General features: G+C 41.9%; 1 protein-coding gene across 4 annotated transcripts in view; it reads right to left on the reverse strand.

Annotated features, from left to right (window-relative positions):
* Positions 1 to 21,813, reverse strand: part of EPB41 (erythrocyte membrane protein band 4.1) — a 94,061-nt gene extending 72,248 nt beyond the window's left edge. Inside the window, exon 1 of one of the 4 annotated variants that reach the window (XM_081015720.1) lies at positions 21,665 to 21,813. The gene's annotated coding sequence lies outside the window, so the exon portion shown is untranslated. Of the gene's footprint in view, positions 1 to 10,964; positions 10,986 to 21,637 lie in introns of those variants that run through there. The other 3 variants (XM_081015719.1, XM_081015721.1, XM_081015700.1) reach the window with 3 other exon arrangements.
* Between the last annotated feature and the right edge of the window lie 2,979 nt (positions 21,814 to 24,792).

Genomic DNA, 24,792 nt, shown 5'->3' on the forward strand with positions numbered 1-24,792 from the left:
TATCTTAGTAATCTTCACAACAACACGGGCCCCAATGGACTCAGCAGGACTTGCTTCTGTAAGTTACTGCTAACGAAACAAGGGCAAGGCAGCATAAAGCCAGCATGCATTTTAGTTTAAACTTAAAAGTGGATATTTTTCATTCAATTTCTATGTAAGAAACACATCTGAAATGGGATATTTCCTCCTAAATTAAATAGAGAACTATAATTTCAGTACATCAGTCATGTTGAAGAGGTTGATCACGATTGCCCAGTTGATCGCAGGGGTATCTTAGATCTCTCCCAAAAAAGCTCAACAACTTAAACCCCCCCCCCCAAAAAAGCTCAACAACTCTTGGGTAGATCACAGCTGGTCTTTTTGTACTGTGAGTAGATCGCAGTCTCTTGGGAGTTGGACATGCCTGCAGTACATGATACCCTTTACCCTGTATAATCCAAACCCATCACTTGATATCATTGAGTGGAGCACTGATAGTGGCTCCCCTTTGGGCCAAAATCACAACTTATGTCAATGAAGAGTTGTGTCTTCAGTGTTCTGTTCTAGAGACAACTTCATGGAACTCCATACCACAGGAAGTTATAAACAGGCACCATTCCTACTGAGTTTCAGACACCTGGTATCCTGGTTTTCTCTGTTAGATGGAGAACTTGAACCCACAGCTCTAGTTCTGCTTCTCAGATGTTTTCCTTTTTGAGATTCTAAATTCTTGAGGTTTTACATTTTGTAGGTTTAATTTATATTTTACATTTTATTGCTGTAAGCTACTTTGCGACCTTTATGGCGAAAAGCAGGGTATAAAATTTTAAAGAAATATAATGCCTGTTTGCTGAAATTGGAAAATCACCATTTGCAGTATTTCACCATATAATAAAACAGCTTTTCAACTAGTTCAAGTTCAGAGTCCATTCTTTACACCAGTAAAAATTATCCAGCCATCCCCGACTACTCTGGTAGCCAATATTCATTTTCAAATGGTATAAATTTAAAGTCTCTTGACCATACACCTCTGAAGAAAAGTGCTTGGAAAAATAAATAAGGCTGTTTCTTATTTATAATTACACCAGATAGTGCAATGAGAGCTAACATGGGCTGATGAAAGTATATGAACAAACATTTTCCCGCAACCTGCTGCCCTTCTGATATTTTGAGCTACAATTCCCATCAGCCAATGGCCAGGGATAATATCAGTTGTAGTTCAGCCTGGAGAATCCTGCAAATAATTATACCATCATCATACTGGGCTCCCTGCTATTTAGCTTGTGTGATGGAACTCCATCCTAACTGTGATCAGAGAAACTCCTTTCCTTGATAGTTTTAAACAGGCCTTTAAACCTCACTTTTTATTGAAGCTGTTAAGAATTATTTTACCTGTCATAAGTTGGATACACTAGATGGCCACTTTGTTGTCTTGCTGGTCTGTATATTTTTAGAATACTAAATTGATTCTTTAAATGTTGTGATAGGTTGTGTTTATTTTATGGATTTAATAGAATCATGAAATTGTAGAGGAAAGGACCCCCAAGGGTAATCTAGTCCAACCCTCTGCAATGCAGGACACTTTTACCCAACGTAAGACTCAATTCCACGACCCCTAGATTAAAAGTCTCATGCTCTAATGACCGAGCTATCTAAGAGGCAGAGCCTGCTTGCTTGAGTGTCTATTTTATTTGTATACCACGTTGGGAGGCGACTACCTGAAAAGCAGTGTAGAAATATTTGAAATGAAGTGAAATAGATATGTTTCCATTCAGCCCTATCATTAGAAAGAATGAGGGGACACGGGCAGCAGATGCTGGGGATGTGGGGCAGGATTGGCAGACACAAGGCTGTTCCTCCTGAGCCTCCTGGTTCCCTTCGGCTGGAGGATGTTTGTAGGCTGTGTTACCTGTCACACATCACTAGGCTAGTCAGCTGCCCAAAGGTGTCATACACAATACTACGCTGCTGCCAGTACTGAAATAAGATTCAGCTGCTATTCTAGTCTGTCTGAACTTAAGAGTGGTAAGGGTCTTAAGAGTGGTATCTTGTCCTTCGCCTCTGAAAGCAAAATGTCTTGGACTGGTCCTACCATTCAGCAAGGTGAGGACAGAGAGAAACAGAACTATACTTTGGGCTGAATGCCAAAACAACCTGCTTTGTTATCGAATTCTATCCAATCAACTGGGGAAAATACAAAAACATCATGCCTTAGAAATCTTTCCAATCTACGACTCATGGCTTTGAAGTGGGGAATGAGGTATTAGTTTATGTGCAGCTGCAGCCCTAATTGCTATTTCTACAAAGTAAGCAAGACACGCCCTTAAAAAAAGCCATTTCCAGTTTTAAAAAGTAAACTTGGGACAACAAAGATTGTCGCAGGACTGTTTATACTGGCCTGTTGTATTCACAGGATATACAATTCATAGCTGGGGTTTGCTTAGATAAATTAATGTCTCTAAGTCTTCCTGAAAATAACAATACTTTTTACAGGGAAGCCTTAGTAGCATCAGCCAAATAAGCTTAGCAGGAAAAACAAGAGGATGCAGAGATGGGCACATACAAGCAGTTCCTTTTCCTCTTATCTCCTTTGCTCCTTCATTGTGTTCTTATTCCGTTTTTAGACCGCCTAAGTATGATCACCTGGAGTCTTTTTTCTCTCTCCTTTCAAATGAAACTTGGCAGCCTTAGCAGGATGTAAAACAAAGCACTTTTTAATTTTAAAAACATAATTATTTTTAAAATAATTAACAGGGCACTTTAAAAAAAAATCTAAATAAACAATGAGATGGAGTCAAACATGCCCTTCTGCTCATAGAAAGCTCTTCTGCTTATGGAAAAGTTTTATAGCTAACACAAGTGCCTTGTGTGAGAAAAGTTAAACTAAATGCAATTTCCTGCACAAGCAGAAACATGAGATCTGTTACAGAACCTATTATAGCACTACACAAATTCTTAAGCGTTTGCAAAACAGGCCAGTTGCTATATTCCTTCCGTTCATGGTTTTTTGTATCCAACCCTATAATCTGTCTCCAAAACATTATTACCACTATAAATGTCACACACATACAAAAATCCAACCTCAAAGTCAACCAAGTTCTGTCTAGTTCTGTAATTCAACAGCAGCCAATGGGGTACAGTGGGGGTAGAAAAATGAATAGCAGGATATCTTAGGGAAAGTAGCACTAAGCACACAGAAAATGTGAATAACTTGACCCAAACATCATAGTAGACGGGGGAGGAGTTAATCTGCTTTCTAAGTGAAAGGCAGAATGCTGGAGAGTTGCTTCTGTGGTGAGAGTATGAATACAGTTCAGAAACAAATCTCTAAGACGGCTTCTTGGTCATTTTGCTTTACATTGTTTGGTTTGATTTACCATACTCCTCTCTTATATTAACATTATGTTCACCACTCTGAGAGCCTTTGAGTCATATAAGGTAAAGGTAAAGGGACCCCTGACCATTAGGTCCAGTCGTGACCGACTCTGGGATTGCGGTGCTCATCTCGCTTTATTGGCCGAGGGAGCCGGCGTGCAGCTTCCGGGTCATGTGGCCAGCATGACTAAGCCGCTTCTGGCGAACCAGAGCAGCGCAGGGAAACGCCGTTTACCTTCCTGCCGGAGCAGTACCTATTTATCTGCTTGCACTTTTGACATGCTTTCGAACTGCTGGGTTGGCAGAAGCAGAGACCGAGCAACAGGAGCTCCCCCCGTTGCAGGGATTCGAACCGCCAAGCTTCCGATCAGCAAGTCCTAGGCTCTGTGGTTTAACCCACAGCGCCACCCGCATTTCTAATTAAGTCATATAGCAGTATACAAAAATATCATAATGTAGCATAATATGAAATCCTGAATGCGATGTAGTAGTAATATGGAAAAAAACAAAAAGACTCACATGGAACCCTTTGTTATTCAGCAGAGGCTACCAGGCAAGGGACTGTTTATGAGCACCACTGTTTAAAAACTGTGGAAAAATTAAATTCTTTCAGCTTGTTTGTGGCTGAAAATAATTTTAAAAACATATGCAATATAAATTGTTTATCTGTTGATAACTGTGAGGCACAATCAAGCCAACTTCAGCACTTTTAGGTCTCACTGATTTCAAACAGTGAAGTCACATATTTCACATATTTAACTAAGCCGTCTTTCTAGAACATCATGAAGCAGCAGCTTTAGACAAGATTTCGATTTATACAAACATTCAATTGTCTGTTCAGCCATGAACTTACTGGAAAGCGACTTTCCGTTTCAGTACCTCATTTGTAATCTAGTACCTCATAATGTCACTGGAGGATGAGTGGTAGGGCTTGATAATCTCACCTGCTCCTCTTGCCAGCCTCAGAGGCCAAGATGAGTCTGAAGCCCGAGCTACAGAAGCAGGCTGTACTCTGAGCTTGGATAACCTATCAGGCACAGAAGCAGAGCAGGCTCAGAGCTAAAGGAGGGAGGTGGAAGCTTGCATCCACAACTGAAGGGCACTCCAACATCAGAGCACCAGCTGGGTTCAGAGGCAACTCAAACTTCTCTGCCTGCCTGCGCCAGCTCTGAGTTATTGGGGAAGGACTTATTTTCTACCCTCCTCCCAGTTCTAAGGTTACAGATCGGAAGGGGATGAGTTATTTATTGCTTTCACTTCATTCTGCATATGAGAAAAAGGAGAGAATATCAGGAAGAATCTTCCAATTTCTTTTAAATACTCTGAGTGTATCCAGGTCTTTTCCAAAGTGGTACATTTTTGAGCTACATCCTTGCGTTAATACATTATTATTATTATTATTCAGATACTGGAGTTATTTGTTAAATCTGTGATTTTAGCTTGGATCTAGGAACCATAGAATTGTAGAATGCTTTTCATTAGTAAAAAAAATAATAGTTTCCTTATCAATCTGTGAGGAATACTTTTAAACATTACCATGATGCTTGTGGTAGTACATATACTGAACACTTCTTTTGTTCCCCAATTATGATAGACTCTGCACAGTATTAGAAACTGAGATACGAAAGCTAGGAGCTAAATGACACCTTAAACCTAGGTGAAGTACTGTGCCGAGAGCTCAGAAACTGCTCCCGTGAATGAAATTCCCTGTCGCAAATGTGCCTAGAACAATGGGAGTTTTGAACACTAACTCTACAACCAGCCCATGGAGATGCAATACTATTGGCAGGAGTCTCTGGTTTTCCTGTATACCTTAAAGAAGTACCGGTATATCAAATTTGTGACCTAGTGTGTCACAAATAGATCACTGTCAGCACAGCTGCGCACCAGCATGAAAGCTATTTCCTTTGGACTTGGGATAGGCAGAAGACTGTGCAACAGTTATGCACATAATGTATACATATGTGTAAAATAAGTGAGGGCCGCTGTCTTTTTCACATCTATATTCTTCTTTTCCTACAAGAAGCTTAAGAAAATGTACATTATTCTGGCCCTATGTTTTATCCCCACAGCCCCATGAGGTAAGTTAGGCTGAGAGAGAGTGATGGCTAAAGGTAAGCTTCATGGCTGAGTAGGGCTATGAACTTGAGGTTCCCCAATGTGCTCAACACTCCACCTATTAAAAGAACAGGAACCTGTGGTCATCCAAATGTTGCTGAACTACAACTCCCAACATCTGTGACCATTGGCCACAGATGGCTGGCTGAGACTGGTGGGAGTTGCAAGTTCAGATACTTTTACAGACTAACAGGTTCCCCACCTCTGCACAAGAGAATAGGCTGCTATTATCTACCTAGGATATTTAAATTCTTTCCTCAAGTCAGTTATCTCAACATGCAACAAGGAACAAATATCTCATTGTGTGATTTTTAAAAACAGCCGCCAATAAGTGTTTATGTATTATGAGCTTGTTCTGTATTATATTATATTGGATAAAACACTTAAAGCAGTCAAAGTAATGTTCTCTTGTTTCTGATGTATATGGTGGCACCCTAAGAAGTTATTAGCTGTTTAACATTGCCATTATTATCTAACAACCCTTTCAGCTGAGTAGTTAAGCATATCTAGGATGGAAAAAGTGCTTCTGATAGCACTCTGTGATCCTGCCAAAGCCCTGGTCTCGCTGTGGAATGACAAGATGCTGAGTACAACCAATACAATTGCTCTGAAGCACCCTCTCCAATACAGGAAAAAAATGTTTTTAGCCCTATAGTATACTGGTGATCTGCATTCTATGAAACCGGCTGGAAGACAGCAGGAAAACAGGTGACAAAAGTCCTGCTCAGTGGCGTAGCGTGGGGGGTGCAGGGGGTGCCGGCTGCACCGGGCGCAACATCTGGGGGGGCGCGCTCGCACTCGCAGCTCTCTGCCCCTAGGGCAGAGGGGGCGCAAATTACTTGCCTTGCCCCGGGTGCTGACAACCCACGCTACGCCACTGGTCCTGCTGTGAAGCTGGCTGGATGTGAATTGTGCCTATTTGATGGTGAAAGCAACAAAAAGGACATATTTTGCTACCTCCATCACATCCTCAATGAATCATCCAGCAGAGCTCTTCAGGTCCATGAATTGACATGTGTATCAGTGGACAGTGTCCAGGGCACCTCAGAGACCTGCTGCGATTTGCTTGCTAGCCACTCTGAAGACAAATTTGTCTACCTCCATAGCAGACTTGACACCACAGTTGACACAGCTCCAATTAAGCAATTCTGCTACCTAGCAGAGTTCAAAATGCATGTACATGCAAGGCCTGATACAGCTTGTTATCAGGTTACTTGAGAGACCATGTTACCCCCTTACAAACTCAGTACATTCTGGCAGAGAGTCTCTCTTTGAAGTCCCTAAAATATCAGACACCTACTGTACAACAACTTAGAGCAGGGTTTTCTGTGGGGCTGCCTGTGTTTCGAGATGTGTTTTGAGATCCGTGTTCAGATGCTCACTATTTGTAGGTCCAGTTTTTGGAAACAGCTGAAGAATTTAGGGGAAAATTAGTCCACATTTCAATTAAAAATATTTCAAAGTTTCAAAAAAAAATTCCAAAGTTCATATCAAGAATAAAAACAAGAATATGCAACAACAAACAAAAAAAGGATAGATGGCATTAATGCAGGGAAAATTAGGACCAACAATAATACCTGAAATCAACAAAGACCAATTTTGTTGTCTTGTGGTGTGCAAATTGATGTATTCAGCGATTTAAGTCGTTCAGTCCTCAACTCACATTTACATTATCAATGTAATGCCTCAATTCAGAATAGGTTATAATTTACTCAGACTAATCTGGAAATTTCCATGTTCAATTTGAACTTCTGAAGTCTGGTCCCCTTTCTTTCATCAGTCAAACCACACAGTCCTCCCCACCTCACCTTATAAATGGGCTTATTTTCTCTTTGTTCTTGCCATTAATATTGGACTTCCCTCTTCCTTTTGTCCAGAACTTCTTTTCCAATAGATATCCAGCTGATAAAGATTTCCCCAATGTATCCCTGGTCCCAACCAGCTGCCCGATTAAGCTTCTGTTTCATTTTGTATTAAAAACACTCAACTGGGAAATACTTAATATCCCTGATTCCATTTAGGAGAACCTCCAACGCAGATGTTGCTAGGAAGACAGCAGGGGGGCATATGCTATGAAAACCTAGGCCAGTTTTAAAGCAATCTTTTGATTTCCCCCTTCTCTCTGTTGTGCTAAATACAGGCTTCTTTTAGAACTCTCAGACACAGGACAATCAGTCTGCAATTTTCAGTTTTCATTTTCAAAGACAGCCTCTGTGTGTGTTTACTTAGAAGTAAATCCCACTGTGTCCAGTAAGGTTCACTCCCAAATAACTGTGCAGTCTTATTGCAGCTTAAATGATTCCCAAAATACTAATTCAAACAGGAAACTATACATTAAGTAAAAGACAAAACCATCACAATATAGCTAATGTCAAAAACAAAGTAGAAAAGGGGCGGGTTATACAATGGAAACACTGACTGGGCAAGATCCACAATAGCGTTGAGCATGTATCTGTTCATGCCACAGAGCTTCTCCTCTCCCCTGTACCCCCAAAATCTCCTTCAGGAGTCAGTGAAATTTCCAGAGCAGAATGGAGGGGTGAAGGGACTAGAGTGGGGAAAAGAGAAACCAAAGGTTTCACTTGTGCAAGCAGATTTCCATTGCAGAAATGAGTGAACATCACTGAATGTCATCCACTATGGCCAAGTTCAGGTATCATTTTCCATATTTTGATGGAACTATTAGGAATAATCAGTGTTCCCAGATTTAAGCTACTGTTTCATGTTAAATGTCTTAGGTTTCAACCCACTTCTCAATGAAATTCAGGACAAAACTGACTGATTTTAGCTGATCTTATTTATCTTCCGTAGGGCAAAACTGGACATTATATGGAAGACCAGTGTAAAATTCACTTTATTTTACTTCATTATGTTTTATGATTAACAACCAAAGGTGGTTATGATTTGGTCAGAGAAGTGCTGAATGGGATTTTTTTTCTGATCACAGTCAGTCTCCCAACCTGCTTTTCCACCTGCAGAGAAAAAGATACCATTTTGCTCCCATTGCAATGGAAAAGCAGTTGAGAGGCAATTTTGTCTGGAAAAAGCAACCTGCAAACATTTCACTGTTTGTGTGATCAAATACCCTATTTTTCGCCCTATAGGACGCACTTTTTCCCCTCCAAAAATGAAGGGGAAATGTGTGTGCGTCCTATGGGGCGAATGCAGGCTTTCGCTGAAGCCTGGAGAGCGAGAGGGGCCGATGTGCACCGACCCCTCTCGCTCTCCAGACTTCAGGAAGCTCTGTGCAACCCTTGGGAGACTGGCGCAACTTCGCGCCGGTCTCCCGAGGGTTGCGCAGAGCTGCCTGCAGTCCCGGGCTTCGCGCAGCTCTGCGCAACCCTCGGGAGCCCGGCGCGAAGTTGCGCCGGTCTGGTCTCCCTAGGGTTGCGCAGAGCTGCCTGCATTCCCGGGCTTCGCAGGGGGAAATATTTTTTTTTTTTTCATTATTCCCCCCCCCCCAAAAAAAAACAAGGTGCGTCCTATGAGGCGGTGCGCCCTATGGAGCGAGGTGTGTCCTATGAGGCGGTGTGCCCTATGGGGCGAAAAATACGGTATGTAGCCTCCCACAAATATATTTTTTTCTGTTAAAGAGTCAGGAAACTTTTATATTATTTTACTTCACAAAATTCACAATAATAAGTCATTTGCTTCATGCCCTCAATGCATTTTTTTAAAAATTGCTGTTTGCTAGAGAGGCATAACAAAGTCCATGGTTTGGAAATATCTTTCTTAGAGTTCTACAGAATTCTTCACCAGGCTGTTAGAAACTCAGATATATAAGCTAGGGACCAAATGGTGCCTTAAATATATGATCCGTTGCCACAATGGAATGTCTATTTGCCATGGGGTTGAACTAGATAACCCTCAGGGTATCTTCCAATGCTATGATTCTATGATCTCAAATGCATTGCTTGACTGTAGCTTGCTCTTACAATAATTCACTTGTCCCAGTATGCTGGAAGCAGAAACAGAAATGGAAATGGTATTAACAATGGACTAAGGCAGAGGTTTTCAAACTATGGGTGCCAACTTGGAACCCAGAAAACTCCATGTAGTTGCAAATTGACCCTCTCCAGTAGCAAAACATGCCTGACACCTGGGGAATTTCAAACAATGGTCTTGATGTTATGATGAAGAGTTATGAAGAATTTGAAAGCTTACTCACTATTTTCTGACATTCTGGTTGGACCTAATAGGTAATGCCTCACAATGGATTCTGCAATACTTCCTAATCAACACAGCTTCCTTTGCTTTTATCCGTCTAAGACTCTAAGCAAACAACGCATTAGCCTCCAAACAAGTATTCATCTTCAATTTGCACCCAATAAGTTACATCCAGATCCAAAATAATTCTGATTGTTAAAGGCATTATTCCAAACATATTACCTATTAGCTTCAGCATGTAGATGTAGCTTACAGCAGAACCAACAAGACAATTTTGTAAAAATCCACATTCAGAGTATAAAGGAATAAAAAGCCACACAAATCCGCTTTTCTGCAAACACTGTTGATATCATTGTTAGAGTTAAAACCACAGTGATGAAGCCCCTTTAAACAAATCCAGCATAAAAATGCAGTGCGGGACCAAAAAGCTGGCTATGATCATACTCTGTGCTAGCCAGAAAATGCCTGGTTTCTGCTGATGTAATCAAAACCTTCTTAAAGCCACCCCTTCTGTATTTTCTCAAAAGCAAGTTAAAACAAATTTATTTGGTACACTATCATAAGAACTAAGGGATCAGGAGCACATTCATGAAAAACCCACTTTTTAAAAGTAAACAATTATACCTGATTAGAATATTAGTGAAGTAGGTCTATTTCTTATGTGCTAGGTGATTGTAGCATAGATGACCATCACAAACCTATCAATTGTTCATAAGAGAAGCAGTAATCAAAGTCTACAGTCCTTGCTCTTTCACACTGCGAACTTAAATAGCAGTAGGGAGCTATCCGGCAAGCTGCATTAAGTAAGGCTGCAATCCTGAAGTGTAAATCCCACCAAACTTAGTAGGTCAAGCTGCAAAATTCACAACCTGATCCTATGTTTACTCAGCAGTAAGTTCAATGGAGTTTGTTCCCAAGTAAACATACATATGATGGCAGCCTTGTTTTTATCAGCTTTTTACTAGATAAGAAATAGAGAAAAGCAGACTTGATGCTACAAGTCCTATGCAATATTAGAACGAAGCTGATTTCAGAAGCACATGCCTAGCTTTGGCTCACAATACATCATGGCTGGGATCCAAACAGCTACCTGAGGTGAACCCTATGAGTTGTCTGCCCAGTAGTTCCCCAGTACTTTTTCTTTTTTCAACACCAGACCTACAATTTTTTCTCCAAAGTTTGTAGTATCAAAGTGAAGTAACAGAGTGAAGCCAAACATTGATTTTAGTTTTATAAATCTGTTGTTTTACCAGAGAAAATCACAAGATAGAAAAAAGTTAGTATTATCAATAGTTTTAACATTTACAGTGCATTTCTATACATGCCTATGTAGAAAGAAGTCCCATTTCATTCAACGGCTCCTACTCCCAGAAAACCTTGTATAGACTTGCAGCCTTACTACAGCAGACTGCAGTCTTCATGTAGCAGAATGATGCAAGAAAACAGGATGTAAAAAATACACTTGACCTTCGTAACACTGTACATAGAACACACCCATTTCTGGTGAAGCAGCACAGTTACTCGCAGAAGGAGCATGTTACCAATATAGAGATTTGCTACTGCATAATAAGCAACAGGAGAAATCACTCCCAGAAAGGGACATGGGGCAATATTAGCAGGGAAAGGACATTTCAGTGAACAATTGCATTCACCTTGCTGTCACTTGGACTACTAAGGATGAATTATATTGCCACCAAATTTCTATATGAAAATCACTTCCATGTGCCAATATACATCACTGAGAGCAAGATTACACAAATATGGAAAATCTTCACACACAGGGACCTACAGGGATATGACTTTAATGTAGACAGATGAATGAACTGGAATAAAGGTGTCAGAGCATACAAAGTTACCCAGTGCATTCCTCAGAGGGTTGCAATAAACATCTTTCCACAATCCCAGATGTATTATGAAAGAGGTGTGAAGTCTCAGATGCCGGGGTGTGTGTGGATGCAATCCTCCAGGCTTCTCCATCCAGCCTTCAGGAGCCAGGCTGGAATGTTCCTTAACTAGAATACTTGTTTGCCTTGACGGAGTTGGGATACATTTGTGTGTGTAGAGAAACTTTTGTGTGACTGGATGTAACTTACTATGCAAAAGGCAAAGAGTTCCTACCTACTTTTCCCTCTGGCAAATGTCAGTGCTCCCTATCAAAGGTTTCCCACGCAAGATTGCAGGCCTTCAGCTGAGAAAGGTTCCTCACTTCTGTATAAGGTTTTTAATATTAGACATACTTGGAGTCTATATGTTAAAATCAAAGGATCTAATATCAATCATTTAAATGGGTCTACCATGAGTATAACTTAGAATATTGTATCCTGCATCTCTTAAGATGGAATAAAAAAAGTCATCATAGAATCATAGTACTGCAGACTTGGAAGGGACTCTGACAGTCATCTAGTCCAACCCCTGCAATTCAGGAATAGCAGCTAAAGAATCCCTGACAGATGCCCATTCGACCTCTGCTTAAAATCAAAACTTAAAAGCTATACTTATTCTCATTCATTGCTGTAACATATACAAATCAAAATTATTCACTCAAAAAAATTGATTCATTCTATTCAAACAAATAAGATAGAAAGCCAAGTAATGAGGTCAATGCAAAATTCTAATCCTCACTGAGGGACAGGTACAACAAGGAAATCCACAACAGAAGTTGAGATGAGACACCATTCATGGTCATTAATTAAAGCAAATCCACATCCTTTATTAAAATAACCCTAAGATTTTCTGTTTGGGTGAATATTTTGTAAGTCTGCACAGGGTTGCTGCTATGTCAGTACTTGTGCCAGTGTAAATACCTGGCATCCTGTGGCTTGTACTTTGGACTACCACCCTCCTGTAAGGGTTCCACTTGTGCCACATCTGTTATGACATAGGAAACTTTCACATTCCAACATATTGTCAGGAAAACACACAAGTGAAATAAACTCCCTATTTTTCCCTCCAAATGATGACAAGCTTAATTGATGCTTTGAGTTAAAACTGTTTCCACAATGGAAACAATTAGATATTGGTAGCATGCATTTTCTGTGACTTTAATTGTTTGTGCTGCCTCACCAGAAATGAATTCAAACTGGTTTTGGATTATTTATCGACCAGCCCTAGATATCATGGTCAATGATATTGAAAGTCAAAGAGAAATTGAAGAGAATCAGCAGGGTCACACTCACACTATTTCTCTCCTAACACAGGTCATCAAGCAGGATGATCACAGTATATAGTTTTACTGTCCTGAGGTGGTGGGCCAACATAAAATTGACAACTTGCAATACTGCATTCAGTGAGCCTAGCATATCCAATTTTTGCTTTGCACAGCAGACCTTAGGAAGAGGTTCTAAAACACTAAACTAAATAAAAAAGCATACATTATTTAGAAACAAAGTCCATTCCACTAAATGGCACACTGCACAGTAATGTGTTCAGAATGGAAATGCCAGATTCAAGATTATTGCTCTCCTAGTCTGTCATGGTCACTGCGAATGAGGATGCAGAGGAGAAAATGACACACTAGTGAATATAGCACAAATTTTTCAGATGATTTGTGTAAAAACATTTTCCCTAACCTGCTATATTTTAAGTTTATTTCCTGTTTTTATTTCCTCTGCTTTAAGCAGTAAATCATTTCTACTTTGCAAGCAGAGTTAACTCACAAACCATAAAGAACACTACAGACCTAAATACTTTCAGAAAATTAATACTTTGAACACTAATTTCCAAAAGATAAAATAAGATCTATTTTGCCAAAGCAAAAACACAGCAGAAATAATACAAGCAAAGAGACAGGAGACCATATCAGTAAAGCACACAGGGAAAATGTGTGACTGATATGAATGAAACTGATAATATTGAACCATGTAAGACCTGTATCATTAAAAAGAGGCTAAGGAGCAGTGTTAGAAACTGAGATATGAAAACTAGGAGCTAAATGGCACCTTAAATCTAGATTATGGGTGCAACAACAAAATGTGAAGGCACACTTTTTATAACAAGAATACAAGGCTGAAAATAAGTGAACTGCACCTAAAATCTTATGTTCATTTTTCACATGGTCTAGTCCTTCCCCTGCCCACCCCACTAATATTCTTAAGAAGTCTCTTCTCCAGTCTTCAGAGAGTAGCTGCAAGTGGGGAGGCAGAAAAAAATCCTTTCCTTCCACTATGCAGTTTTAATCTGAAATCTTAGGTGCAGTACTATGCCCAGAGCTCAGAAACTGCTCATGCTAAGGAAATTCCCTGTTGCAAAATGCGACTAGAACAATGGAAGTTTTGAACACTGCTAAGGAGTAAACCCTACACAAATCCGAAGTGGAGTCCCTAAAACGGTTGGATGGTGCCAGTGTTCAAAATTAGCCTGGCTATTGACCACATGTGACCAAGCGAAGATGCCTGGGGGTCAGCTGTCTCTATAATAAGCCCATCAAAAGTAGTAGCCTGCCCTGCTCAAGACTATTAATCTATGGTAGGTTGGCTGCACTGAATTTTCTGCATTTGCCTTCATGTACCTCATGTTACATTTGCTTCAAGTTGAGCATTTTCAGGTTGCGTCCCACGGCGACCTTGAAGTACCGGAAAGGGTTACTTCCAGGTTTCGCCACTCGCGCATGTGCGCAAAATGATGTCACGTGCATGTGCAGAAGCGGTGAATCGCGACCTGCGCACGAGCAGGTTGCGTTCCTTTCAGGTTGTGAACGGGCCTCAGGAACAGATCCTGTTCGCAACCAGAGGTACCACTGTAATTCCTTCTAGCCCATGGCTACCAGGCTGGTTTCTATCCCAACCCTTCTGAATGCAAGGTTAAACTTGGCAGTCTCAGGTTTTCAAGTAAATGGTAGAGTGCAGCCTGCTCATACACTTTTAATAACAAGTTTGGGTTTATCCTATGAATACCAAACACAACAAGGCTGCCTATGTGGATGTTACTATCATGGGGATTTACTGTGCCATAGGCAGTCACTTAAGAGGAAAAACTTCGCTCTTTCACCTCCTCACGTGAGCAAAATTTGGCTAAGCAGTAGTGCCACTCCACCATAAATGCCAGTAGTACATCCATGGTAGACTTCCAAATTTCTCTTAAAAAACAATTTGAACAACTGTGATTCCATGCACTAGTAACGGAGCACAGATTATACAGCAAAGCAAGAAGGAATTAAACGTATGCAAATCAGCAGCCAATAATTTCTAGGGTAAGTCTTTTCCTACTATATCAATAACACAAATGTTATCACATGCTCATCATTGGAAAGTTTGGCTGCTGCTTTAGTTAGAAAAACTAAGATGGATCCTACAGCCAAATCATGTATACTTTAAAACCAGTATTTTCTGCTTCTTGTGACACAGGCAACCTAATAAAAGATTTTCCTTACATTCATAAGAATTAATTCACATGCTGAACCTACAAGAAGCCCTTTCAATTAATGTCAGCAATATCACATTGCTCTGATTTCCCAACAACAGATGGGAAAAACTATCCATCATGGCATGTGGGAGGGCAAGTACAAAACTTCACAAGATGAAAGAGATGCACATTTACCAGCACAGATGCTTTCCCTATGAACACACAAATGAAGATAGATACACTAATGATATGGTTTTCTATCACAGCCCAATTTTTTTTAAAGTTGCCTATCTAAACAAATACAACAGCACTTCCTAGACAGTGTACAGTGGTACCTCAGGTTAAGTACTTAATTCGTTCCAGAGATCCGTACTTAACCTGAATCTGTTCTTAACCTGAAGCACCACTTTAGCTAATGGGGCCTCCTGCTGCTGCCACGCCACCGGAGCACGATTTCTGTTCTCATCCTGAAGCAAAGTTCTTAACCTGAAGCACTATTTCTGGGTTAGCGGGGTCTGTAACCTGAAGCGTATGTAACCTGAGGTACCACTGTATTTGTGGTCAGGCGCTCGCTTGTCAAATGACAGATACAATGTTTATAATAGTTACAGATTTCACAAAGCCCCGCTTATGAGAATTCCAAAATTTTACTAATGCTTCTTCCTACCCCCAGAACTAGCAAACCCTACCCAAAAAACTAAACAGCTCCTTTAAATGAGAACTAGAACAGCATGAGTTAATATCTAGAAGTTTAATGTGGAACTACTGCTCACAAGATTAAACAGGACAAGCATTAACAACTAATATTATTATCTGGATTAACTACAAGCCATGAACATTCCAATCTAATCCATTTGATAAACAAAGCCAAATCTGTCTGCACTTCAGTGTACTACTCTCTGAAAAGTTTTATAATCTCATCCCCTACTACAACGGTGGTTTCCAAACTGTCGTCTTTCAGGGATTCTTTTCCACGCTGGCTTATCTGCCAAGGAACCCCTGAATGATTATTCTGTGAAACAACTATGTTGCAAAAGATTTGGGATATGATCAGATTCTAGCACACACATTCACTTTATGCAGGACACTGGCCAGACAAGTTGAGACTCACCACTACTCGTCATGAACTAAGTGTGTGACCTAAACAAACCCAATACAGTACTTATCTCACTGAAGAACTCCAATAGACTTAGATAAGTTTGAAAATCTTAAACCAACAATATCTACACAGTGGGTTGTAGCCATTACTAATCCTATTCAGAGTACACCCATTAAAATTGTACTGGGCATGACTACGTTAGGTCCATTAATTTCAACAGATGTACTCTATGTAGAACTTAGCTCAAGAGAAAATGTGAACAAATGCACAGTTATTTTATTGTATTGTTTATGTTTGCACATTGTTGGAAAAATTAAATAAAAACATTTCTTTTTTAAAAACTTAATTAGGTTAAGTGGGGTGGTTGTTATTCCATGTTATTTTGAAAAATCAATGAAATATATTTAAAAGATACTCCATTGGGTACCTTAGTTAAACTAACTTACAAGCTACTTAAAGGCAGATTCTCCTATGTGAATCTGCCCATCCCCTAAGGTCAATTGATATAACTTTATTGTGCGTTCAACTGATAGCAATGCATGAAGGGGTCTCATATGTGACAGTAGAACTCACTGCCTCAATAACTTAAAGATTAAGATAATCTATTTTTCCACTGAAGACTTATCACTTTCAGCAAGCTTTAACTCTGTCATTGATTAAGTTAACTATTATTTACTGGACGGTTTCTTAAGCTTTGTCTTATGCTTTTTGCAGCTGTGTTACTTATTTTATTGTTTTAATAATGTAATTTAACGTTTTAATTCTGTTGGATTTTGTAAGTAATATTGAGCACCTCTCTAAGGAGAAGAGAAGTGGAATAAAATGTTTAATAGATGTGATGTCAATCAAAGTGCATATAACAAATTGCTATAAGGAAATCTGCTTATTCTGTGTTTTACAAACAAGTACATAATTTGGAAGAAATGCTTGTGACAATACTGAAAGTACTGCATCCATTCACATCAGGAAGATTATCTGTGTATAGTTGCATATGCTCTTCACTGAACTATAGCCTTTTTAGATTACTGCTTGTTGAATGTTGCTGTGGTGTCTTAGAAGTAATGAAATTCAAGCAGGGCAAATCAAAATGGCAAAATTCAATGCCACATTCAATGTCACATTCATTTATTGCAAGTAAGACTGAAGATCACTTCACCCTGTTATACAGAGCAGCAAACAGAAAACATCAAGCGACACAGCAACAAAAACATAGTATCAAACAATACTTGAATACAAGGGGTTTAAAACTGTGAACATGTAAGTTATCTTGCTGATGGTTCGAAAACTATAGGAGTCATTTTCCATTACACAATAAGCCACAATTACAGTTCATGAGAGAATTTATCTGACAACTACCTTCCATAACTAAGCTTTTGAAAAAGCACTTGCAGTTTGCGGGGGAGGGAGACTTTTCAAATGAGATAAATTCACATGGGACTATAAGCAATGATCATCCGCATAACTATATATTTTGGCTTATATCTAACAAGAGTCCTACAGCCATGCTGGTATGTTTTTATCGCATAAAAGAGTCTAAACTTCATAGCTGAGCACTTTTTAAGTAAGACATTTCCACAACCAAAGCTGTTGTTTTGAATGATTGGATTATCCATGACAAATAGGCACAAATGATTTAAAGTTTGACATCATAAGAGATAAAGTTGTCCTCAGCAATGCCAGGTGGCCTACTGGGCACTACTGCTCAGATTAGATAGTGAACTTCTATCCTCCAATATCACTAAGCGCTCCTCAAGCTGTTCATACAGAAAACCTAACTATTTACAACCCACCACAATAGTCATTTCTGGGTGCATAACTCCATCAGCTCAACAGAGATTTGGTAGAAAGCATGCTGTGAGAAGTGCTGTGGCTACATACAATCCTCCGGACTGAGAAAATGATTAAGCTGATATTGAAGCGTAAAGCAGTAGGCATGTCACCAAGAACTGACGTGACAGCTCAGTCCTTTTGCACATTGCCCCAGTGTCTATTTTCAGCCATTCAAAATTTAGTGTACATTATAATAATTTATCTGAAGTTTTCAAGTATCTTCATCCATCAGTTTCAACCCCAAAAATCTACTATCAGTCACCTCAGACTGCTTTATAGTCAGATCAGCCAAAGAATGAATGTAGAAAATCTAGTGCCTTAGCAAGAAAACCAACACTTCATTACCCCGTTGGTTTACTCAATGAAGCAATAAAACACAGCATCGTATAACTAACAGATTGAGTTAAAGATTGAGTTACAGGAAGCCACATATAGCTTGACTTTGTACAGTCCAGGTCTCTTTGAGATTGATAAAATGAGTAAGTCTGCAACAAATAAATATGAAATTTAAGGCCCAATATATTTTGACTGTTTACAAAAGGCAAATGAACTGCTTCAACGCATTCAGCAGCTGGAATTCTCTTATTAACACAGGATTACATCATTAAACAAAACTCTGACAGCTGGTACAACTGATAAAGCTGCCAGTGGACTCAAGATAAAGTGGATATTGCTAAAACCCTGAATACTAGATTCCTAGGAGAGAAATTGTATCTGAAAAACCTTTTCTCCACACACCTTTATTTTACAACTTGATACTGCAATATTTCATCACAGTAGGTATACATTTGTAATATACAGCCTTTACTACCAGCTTATACAGAAAACTTGAAGTGCAAGATATATCAGAAAGACTACAGATACATTAAGTTACAGTCTGAGATCTCACACATGCAATCCTTATTACAGCATTCTGTAATATTAATTTTAATGCCATCCATGTTTACCATGGGGACGCGGGTGGCGCTGTGGGTAAAACCTCAGCGCCTAGGACTTGCCGATCGCATGGTCGGCGGTTCGAATCCCCGCGGCGGGGTGCGCTCCCGTTGCTCGGTCCCAGCGCCTGCCAACCTAGCAGTTCGAAAGCACCCCCGGGGTGCAAGTAGATAAATAGGGGCCGCTTACTAGTGGGAAGGTAAACAGCGTTTCCGTGTGCGGCTCTGGCTCGCCAGAGTAGCTTCGTCATGCTGGCCACATGTCCCGGAAGTGTCTGCGGACAGCGCTGGCTCCCGGCCTCTAGAGTGAGATGAGCGCACAACCCTAGAGTCTGTCAAGACTGGCCCGTACGGGCAGGGGTACCTTTACCTTTACCTTTTTATGTTTACTATTTCCAGAACAGCAACTGTGTTAAGTCTATTGCAGCAAAAACAACAAATATTCCTGTGGTGTCTTAAGGACACATACTGCAATACAGTGGATGCTCGGGTTGCAAACGTGATCCATGTGGGATGCACGTTCGCAACTCGCAACGCATCTGCGCATGCACGGGTTGCAATTTGGCGCTTCTGCGCATGCACGACCGCCAAAACCCGGAAGTAACCAGTTCTGGTACTTCCAGGTTTCAGCGGTCCGCAACCTGAAAATATGCAACCTGAAGTGTCTGTAACCCAAGGTATGACTGTATAAGCTTTTGTGGGCCAATACCCACTTCACCATATGCTATGTATACATCCAAGTGCTGCTTGCTATATGGATGTAGTTAAAACTGCTGCATCTAATTTTGAATGAACATTTACTTGAAGCTTTTTAAAAATGTGCTTTGGGTATGTGCAGTCACAACTGGCCACATCAGCAGGCAGGGACAGGAAGCTGTCATGCAGTTAAGTCTGGTGAGCTCTCTTAGCCACCTTTAAAGGCAGCCCTGTGACTTACTTTCAGGTCTATGGGACGCACTGGCAGGGTAAGGAGCACCTCCAAGGCCAACCTGCAACATCCAGCCCTAGTTGTGAAGGCCAGGAGGAGATGAAGCAGTAAGGCCTCCTTACTTATCTCAAAGGAGGCAGATTAAGTAAAGGGGGTAGACAAAATGCTACCTCTTGTCTTAGGCAGGATTGGCTAACCCAGTTTATGTCCTGTTAGTATCCCACTCTCTTTGTTTCCTTCTGCAGACCTTTAGTGTTAAATGAATGAAATGTGACACAGTTCAACGAATATTTGTATCTTGCCTCCTTATTTCCCCGTATGGTCAAAATTTGTAGCTCCAAGTTACTACAATTTCAAAGTTGGGGTAAATATCACAGTCTCATCTAAGAAAGACCCACCCATCCTATTTCCCATGGTTGGGGAAAAAAAACCCACAGGAAATAAACACATTACCCATCAAATATTGCAGCCAATTCAAATAAAAAATATCCCAAAGATTTCCCATAACCTTTATTTTAAATGTGAGAGGTAAAAATCATTGGGTGTCCATGAATAGTTTAGCTTTATATCACTTTGAAATTTCAAACTACTTCTGCAACCTACATAATATTCTTTGATGTTCACAGGAGCAAAAGCAAAAAAATATTCTGAACTGTATTTGGGAAGACGTGTATGAATGTGATCAAAACAAAACAAAAATGAGGAAGATTGAGTGCTCACAACTAACAGTATGTATTGTTTTTAAGGCAGCTACAATGTTCTCTGTAAGCAGGGCACACATGTGAACAGCATCTGCCAGCAACAACTGACTGCTCGGACTCCATCTCAATGTTGCAAGCCATCCCCCTCTACCTGAGCTGCTTTGTTTCTCTCCCCTCCCCCTCTCTCCAACGCTTATACAACTGCGGAAGAAGGTCCTCTCTATCCCCCCCACCCCGTTCAGACTCCAACCTGTCACTGCCATATCCTTCTGCCCACCATCATCCTCCTCCTTTCCTGTCATTACGACAAAAAAAATACAAAAAAATTATAGAAGGTTAAAAAATGGGAGGAGGGAAGTAAGAGGGAAGAGGGATTTTAATTTAGCGCATCTATATTTCTCTCTCTCCGCCCACCCTGCAAGCAAATCTCCAGGAGGAGGAGGAGGAGGAGGGAGAGAAGGACACTAAATGGATGCCATCCCCCCGATGCTAACCCGCCATCTCTCCTTTTAATTCCTTCCTCTCCCCGCCCCTCACAACCCTTCCGCACCAACAATCCAAGGCGATCTTCTTATGGAGTCACACAGCCTACCCATCCCATAATTCTCCCCATCCCCTGGCAGGGATGATGCGAGGCACACACACAAGCGCGCGCCCGAGCACACAAGCGCGCGCGCACACACAACACACACGCATACGGTTTTCAAGAGGCGCCGCTAGCGCTAACCGTGGTTTTTCTTCAGCGCCAGGCAGGGATCCAGCCGAGAGAGACCACCCCCTTCCCTTCCCTGCGCCACATCCCGATGCCCCCCCGCTTGGCGCAGCGCAGGAGGCTCCCGCTGCGCCTCAGAGCCGCGCGCCGCTACTACCCTTTTCCCCACCATGAGGCTCGCCTGAGGCAAAGGACGGCACCTTAAAATGCGACCCAATTCCTGGGGGCCATAGAGCTCTCTCTCCCCTGAGCCTCCCCCCCCCCGCGCTGCTGCTGCCGCCACTCGCCACCCCGCGCATTCTCCTCAGCGCTCGCCAACCGTCTCCCTCCACACAAACAAGATACACGCGTCCCTCTCTGAGGTAAAAGCGAAAAAAACAACGGCCGGGAGGCGCGCGCGCGCTGTGGAATCTCTCCCCCCCCCCGGCCCCCACGCCGCTGTTCTTCCCTTACCCCGCCGCTTATGGTCGCCTCACTTGCCTGCCTTCTTCCCCAGCGGCTGATGCTGGGCGCTGATAGTGCTTGCCGAAGGCGCCCAACGAAGGAGGAGAAAAGGAGGCGGGGGGAAAGAGGGGCCCCAGGTCTCCCTCTCCTACAACCACCTCCCGCTCCCCCGCCCCATAACATAGTAGTAAGTTTCTATTGGCCGGGAGGGGAAGGCGGAGCCGCTTTACTGCTCAGCCATTGGGGGAAGGGAGGGGAGAAGAGAGAGAGAGTGTGTGCGTGTGGTTATTAAAAGGGGGGGGGGGAGAAATGGGGGCAGCGAGCTCGCCTGTCTGCCTGCCCGCGCGGCACGCGAAGGGGAGGAGGGTTTATTTGAGGGGGGGGAGTAGTGGAAACGGAAGGTATAAAAGCGCGCGCACCAGATGGAGCGAGGTGAGGGGCGGGAGAGAAAGGTTGCGCGCGCACAAAACTGAGGGGTGCTTCTGTTGAGGCGGCTCGCCACCAAATAGTGGGGGGGGGAGGAAGAACCCGAACGAGACCAACGGCCATCTGGGTCAGTGTGAAGGGATGGTGCGCGCGCGCGCGCCCGCCGCCTCCTCTCTGTCCACCTCCTCACATAAAGAGGAAGGGGGGATGCGCGCGCCTTAAGAAATATTTCTTTCTTAAAAGGATTTTTTTTTTTGGCCTCACACAACACCCCTTCTCTTACCAAGGGGTGCGCAGGTTTCATAAACAAAACGGCATCACACCGAAAATGTAATACGTTTTAGGAACCATAATACACAAAGGGGGGTGTACACACAGTACCACCCCCATTTGGATCAAAGCTGGCTGGAGAGAGGGGATAGAGCATATGATAAGGAGGAGTATATGGTCGCCTGTACGCCTGGTCAATGGGAGCATGTCCGCACAACCTTAGAGCACCGCTGCTGGAACAGGGCAAGGAGCCCATCTGGTCCAGCATCCAGTTGCCAAGAGCCAGCAACCGGATGCCTCCAAGGGAGCAGCACACCTTCCCCATTGTTTGTGCCTGGCACCTGGTGTTCGCAGGAATAGCAGCTGTAGAAGGAGGAAAGGACAGAGGGCGAAGGAAGAGTGTGTGGAGTGGGGGCCTTTCCCCATCCTCTGGACCACCCGCCACCCTGGGGGGGAGGGGGACTCAACAAACCTGCTGCACGGAACTGGGTGCAAAGTGTTGCTGAACTGGACACAGCTGTGGGCAGGAAGTACCATCCGCCTTGGGCCTGTCCATATAATGCAAGTCTAGCTTGAGACTAGGGTAATGTCCGCTGTTTCCAGGAACGCTTCTCAGTATGAGACTTTTGTGGGTGAGCTGAGAGTTTGCTGGGACCCTGGGTGAGGCTGAGGGGGGAAAGTGTGTCCAAAGGGAAATGAATTTATATTGATTTATATATATTAGTATTTTTTGTATTAATGTAACGTTTGTAACCGTATTTTTAATTTTTTTATTTAAGGTGTCTCAGTTTTTTTGTACACAAATCAGAGATATTTTTAATCTATTAAGCGGTATAGAAATTAAATAATCAATTGGTTTGCCTGCAGGCCCCAACTGATTAAACACTAGCATTATTCCTACACACAAACACACAAAAACTCCCATGCTACTTATTTTGATTCGCTATAATAACTTCATACGGAAAGCAAAAGCACCAGTAGTATCCCTTATTCTTTTTAAATCGTGTGCATAATCGGTAACATGTTTTGCAACATGTATCTTGCTTCTTAGTCTTTATTTTGCTGGAACACAGGTGGCTGGTACCCATAGGTCTGGTAGAGCAGTCTACCAAAGATAGAGCCAATGACAGCGACAGGCTAGAGGAGGGCTAGTTTGCCACTTCCCTGACCATCACTAGAGCTGTTTTTACACCCCTCCTGAATCCTGCACCAACTTCTCACCCTTACCTTCAAAACCCTACATGGCTTTGCTCTTATGATCTGACCAATTCTTCCCTGTTGTCCTTGCTCATCCACCTCCAGCACCCCCAGCCTCCGAAAGGTTTCCTTCCCCCTGAAACAACCCTCCCTTTTCTTCCATTATTATCATCATCAACAACAACAACATATTAATTGCCTTCTACACAATCAAGACAATGTACAATGAAATCAGATAAAAACCGATACATTTAAAACAAAACTAAAACAATACGAAACGAACACTCATGGCAAAGACCCATTTATCCAGTTGGGAAAGCCAGTCGGAACAAAAGTGTCTTAAATTGTTTCTGGAAAGTGCAGATAGAGGGGCCTGTCATTTCTCGATAGGAACAGGGGCAAGCCATAGAGTTACTGCAGAGCTGGTGTTTGAGATCTTTGGAACTTGCAGGATAATCTTCCCCACAGACCCCAGGGATACACCGGACATAAAAAGAGCAAGGCAGTCTCTCATGTAACTTGGTCCTGAATTATCCAGGACATTAATATGTTAGTTAACAACACACTGAACTTGGCCTGGTAGCAGATTGGCAATCAGTGCAAATCCTGATAGCAAGGTGTTATATGTGGGTGATAATTTGCCTCCACAAGCAACCTAGCCACCACGTTCACCAGCTGCAGCCTCCAGAGACAAACCCCAAAGGTAGCCCCACAAACAGCACACTGCGGTTATCCAATCATGCCATTACCAATGGTCAAGCTTCCCCAAGCCAGGAACTTGATGTCCTTATACATGGAACTGTGATCACCACTCTTACTTCGCCTAAATTCCTCTGCAAAATTCACCTTTTTCCAGGAAGCCTTTTGATCAATGCATTAACCTATTGTGACTAAGCTAAAGTACTTATAATCACAATAATCACGCATCTGCCCCGTTTACCCTTACCTCCATTTTTCACCCTTTATCTTTTTCCTGTGTCTATTTTTAGACGTGTTTACTTATTTTTAGTATTTTTACCCTGCTCCTTGGCTGAAGAAGGCTCCCAGAGTGGCTTAGAAAAATCATTAAAATAAGATAGTCTCTGCCCTCAGGCACACAATCTAAAAGGCACTACACAAAAGAAAGAGGCTGGGACATGGATGGGGGAAGCAAACCCAGGAACCAGATTATAAACCCTTTGGGTAGAAACCTGTCAAACATGTACATTGTAAAAGCACCAGATGCATAGACTGCATTATATAAATTATAATGCTAATTTGTGAGAACTAAA

The sequence above is a fragment of the Podarcis pityusensis genome (assembly GCF_964106645.2).
Source record: "Podarcis pityusensis genome assembly, chromosome: 8".
In the NCBI taxonomy this organism is placed as follows: domain Eukaryota; kingdom Metazoa; phylum Chordata; class Lepidosauria; order Squamata; family Lacertidae; genus Podarcis; species Podarcis pityusensis.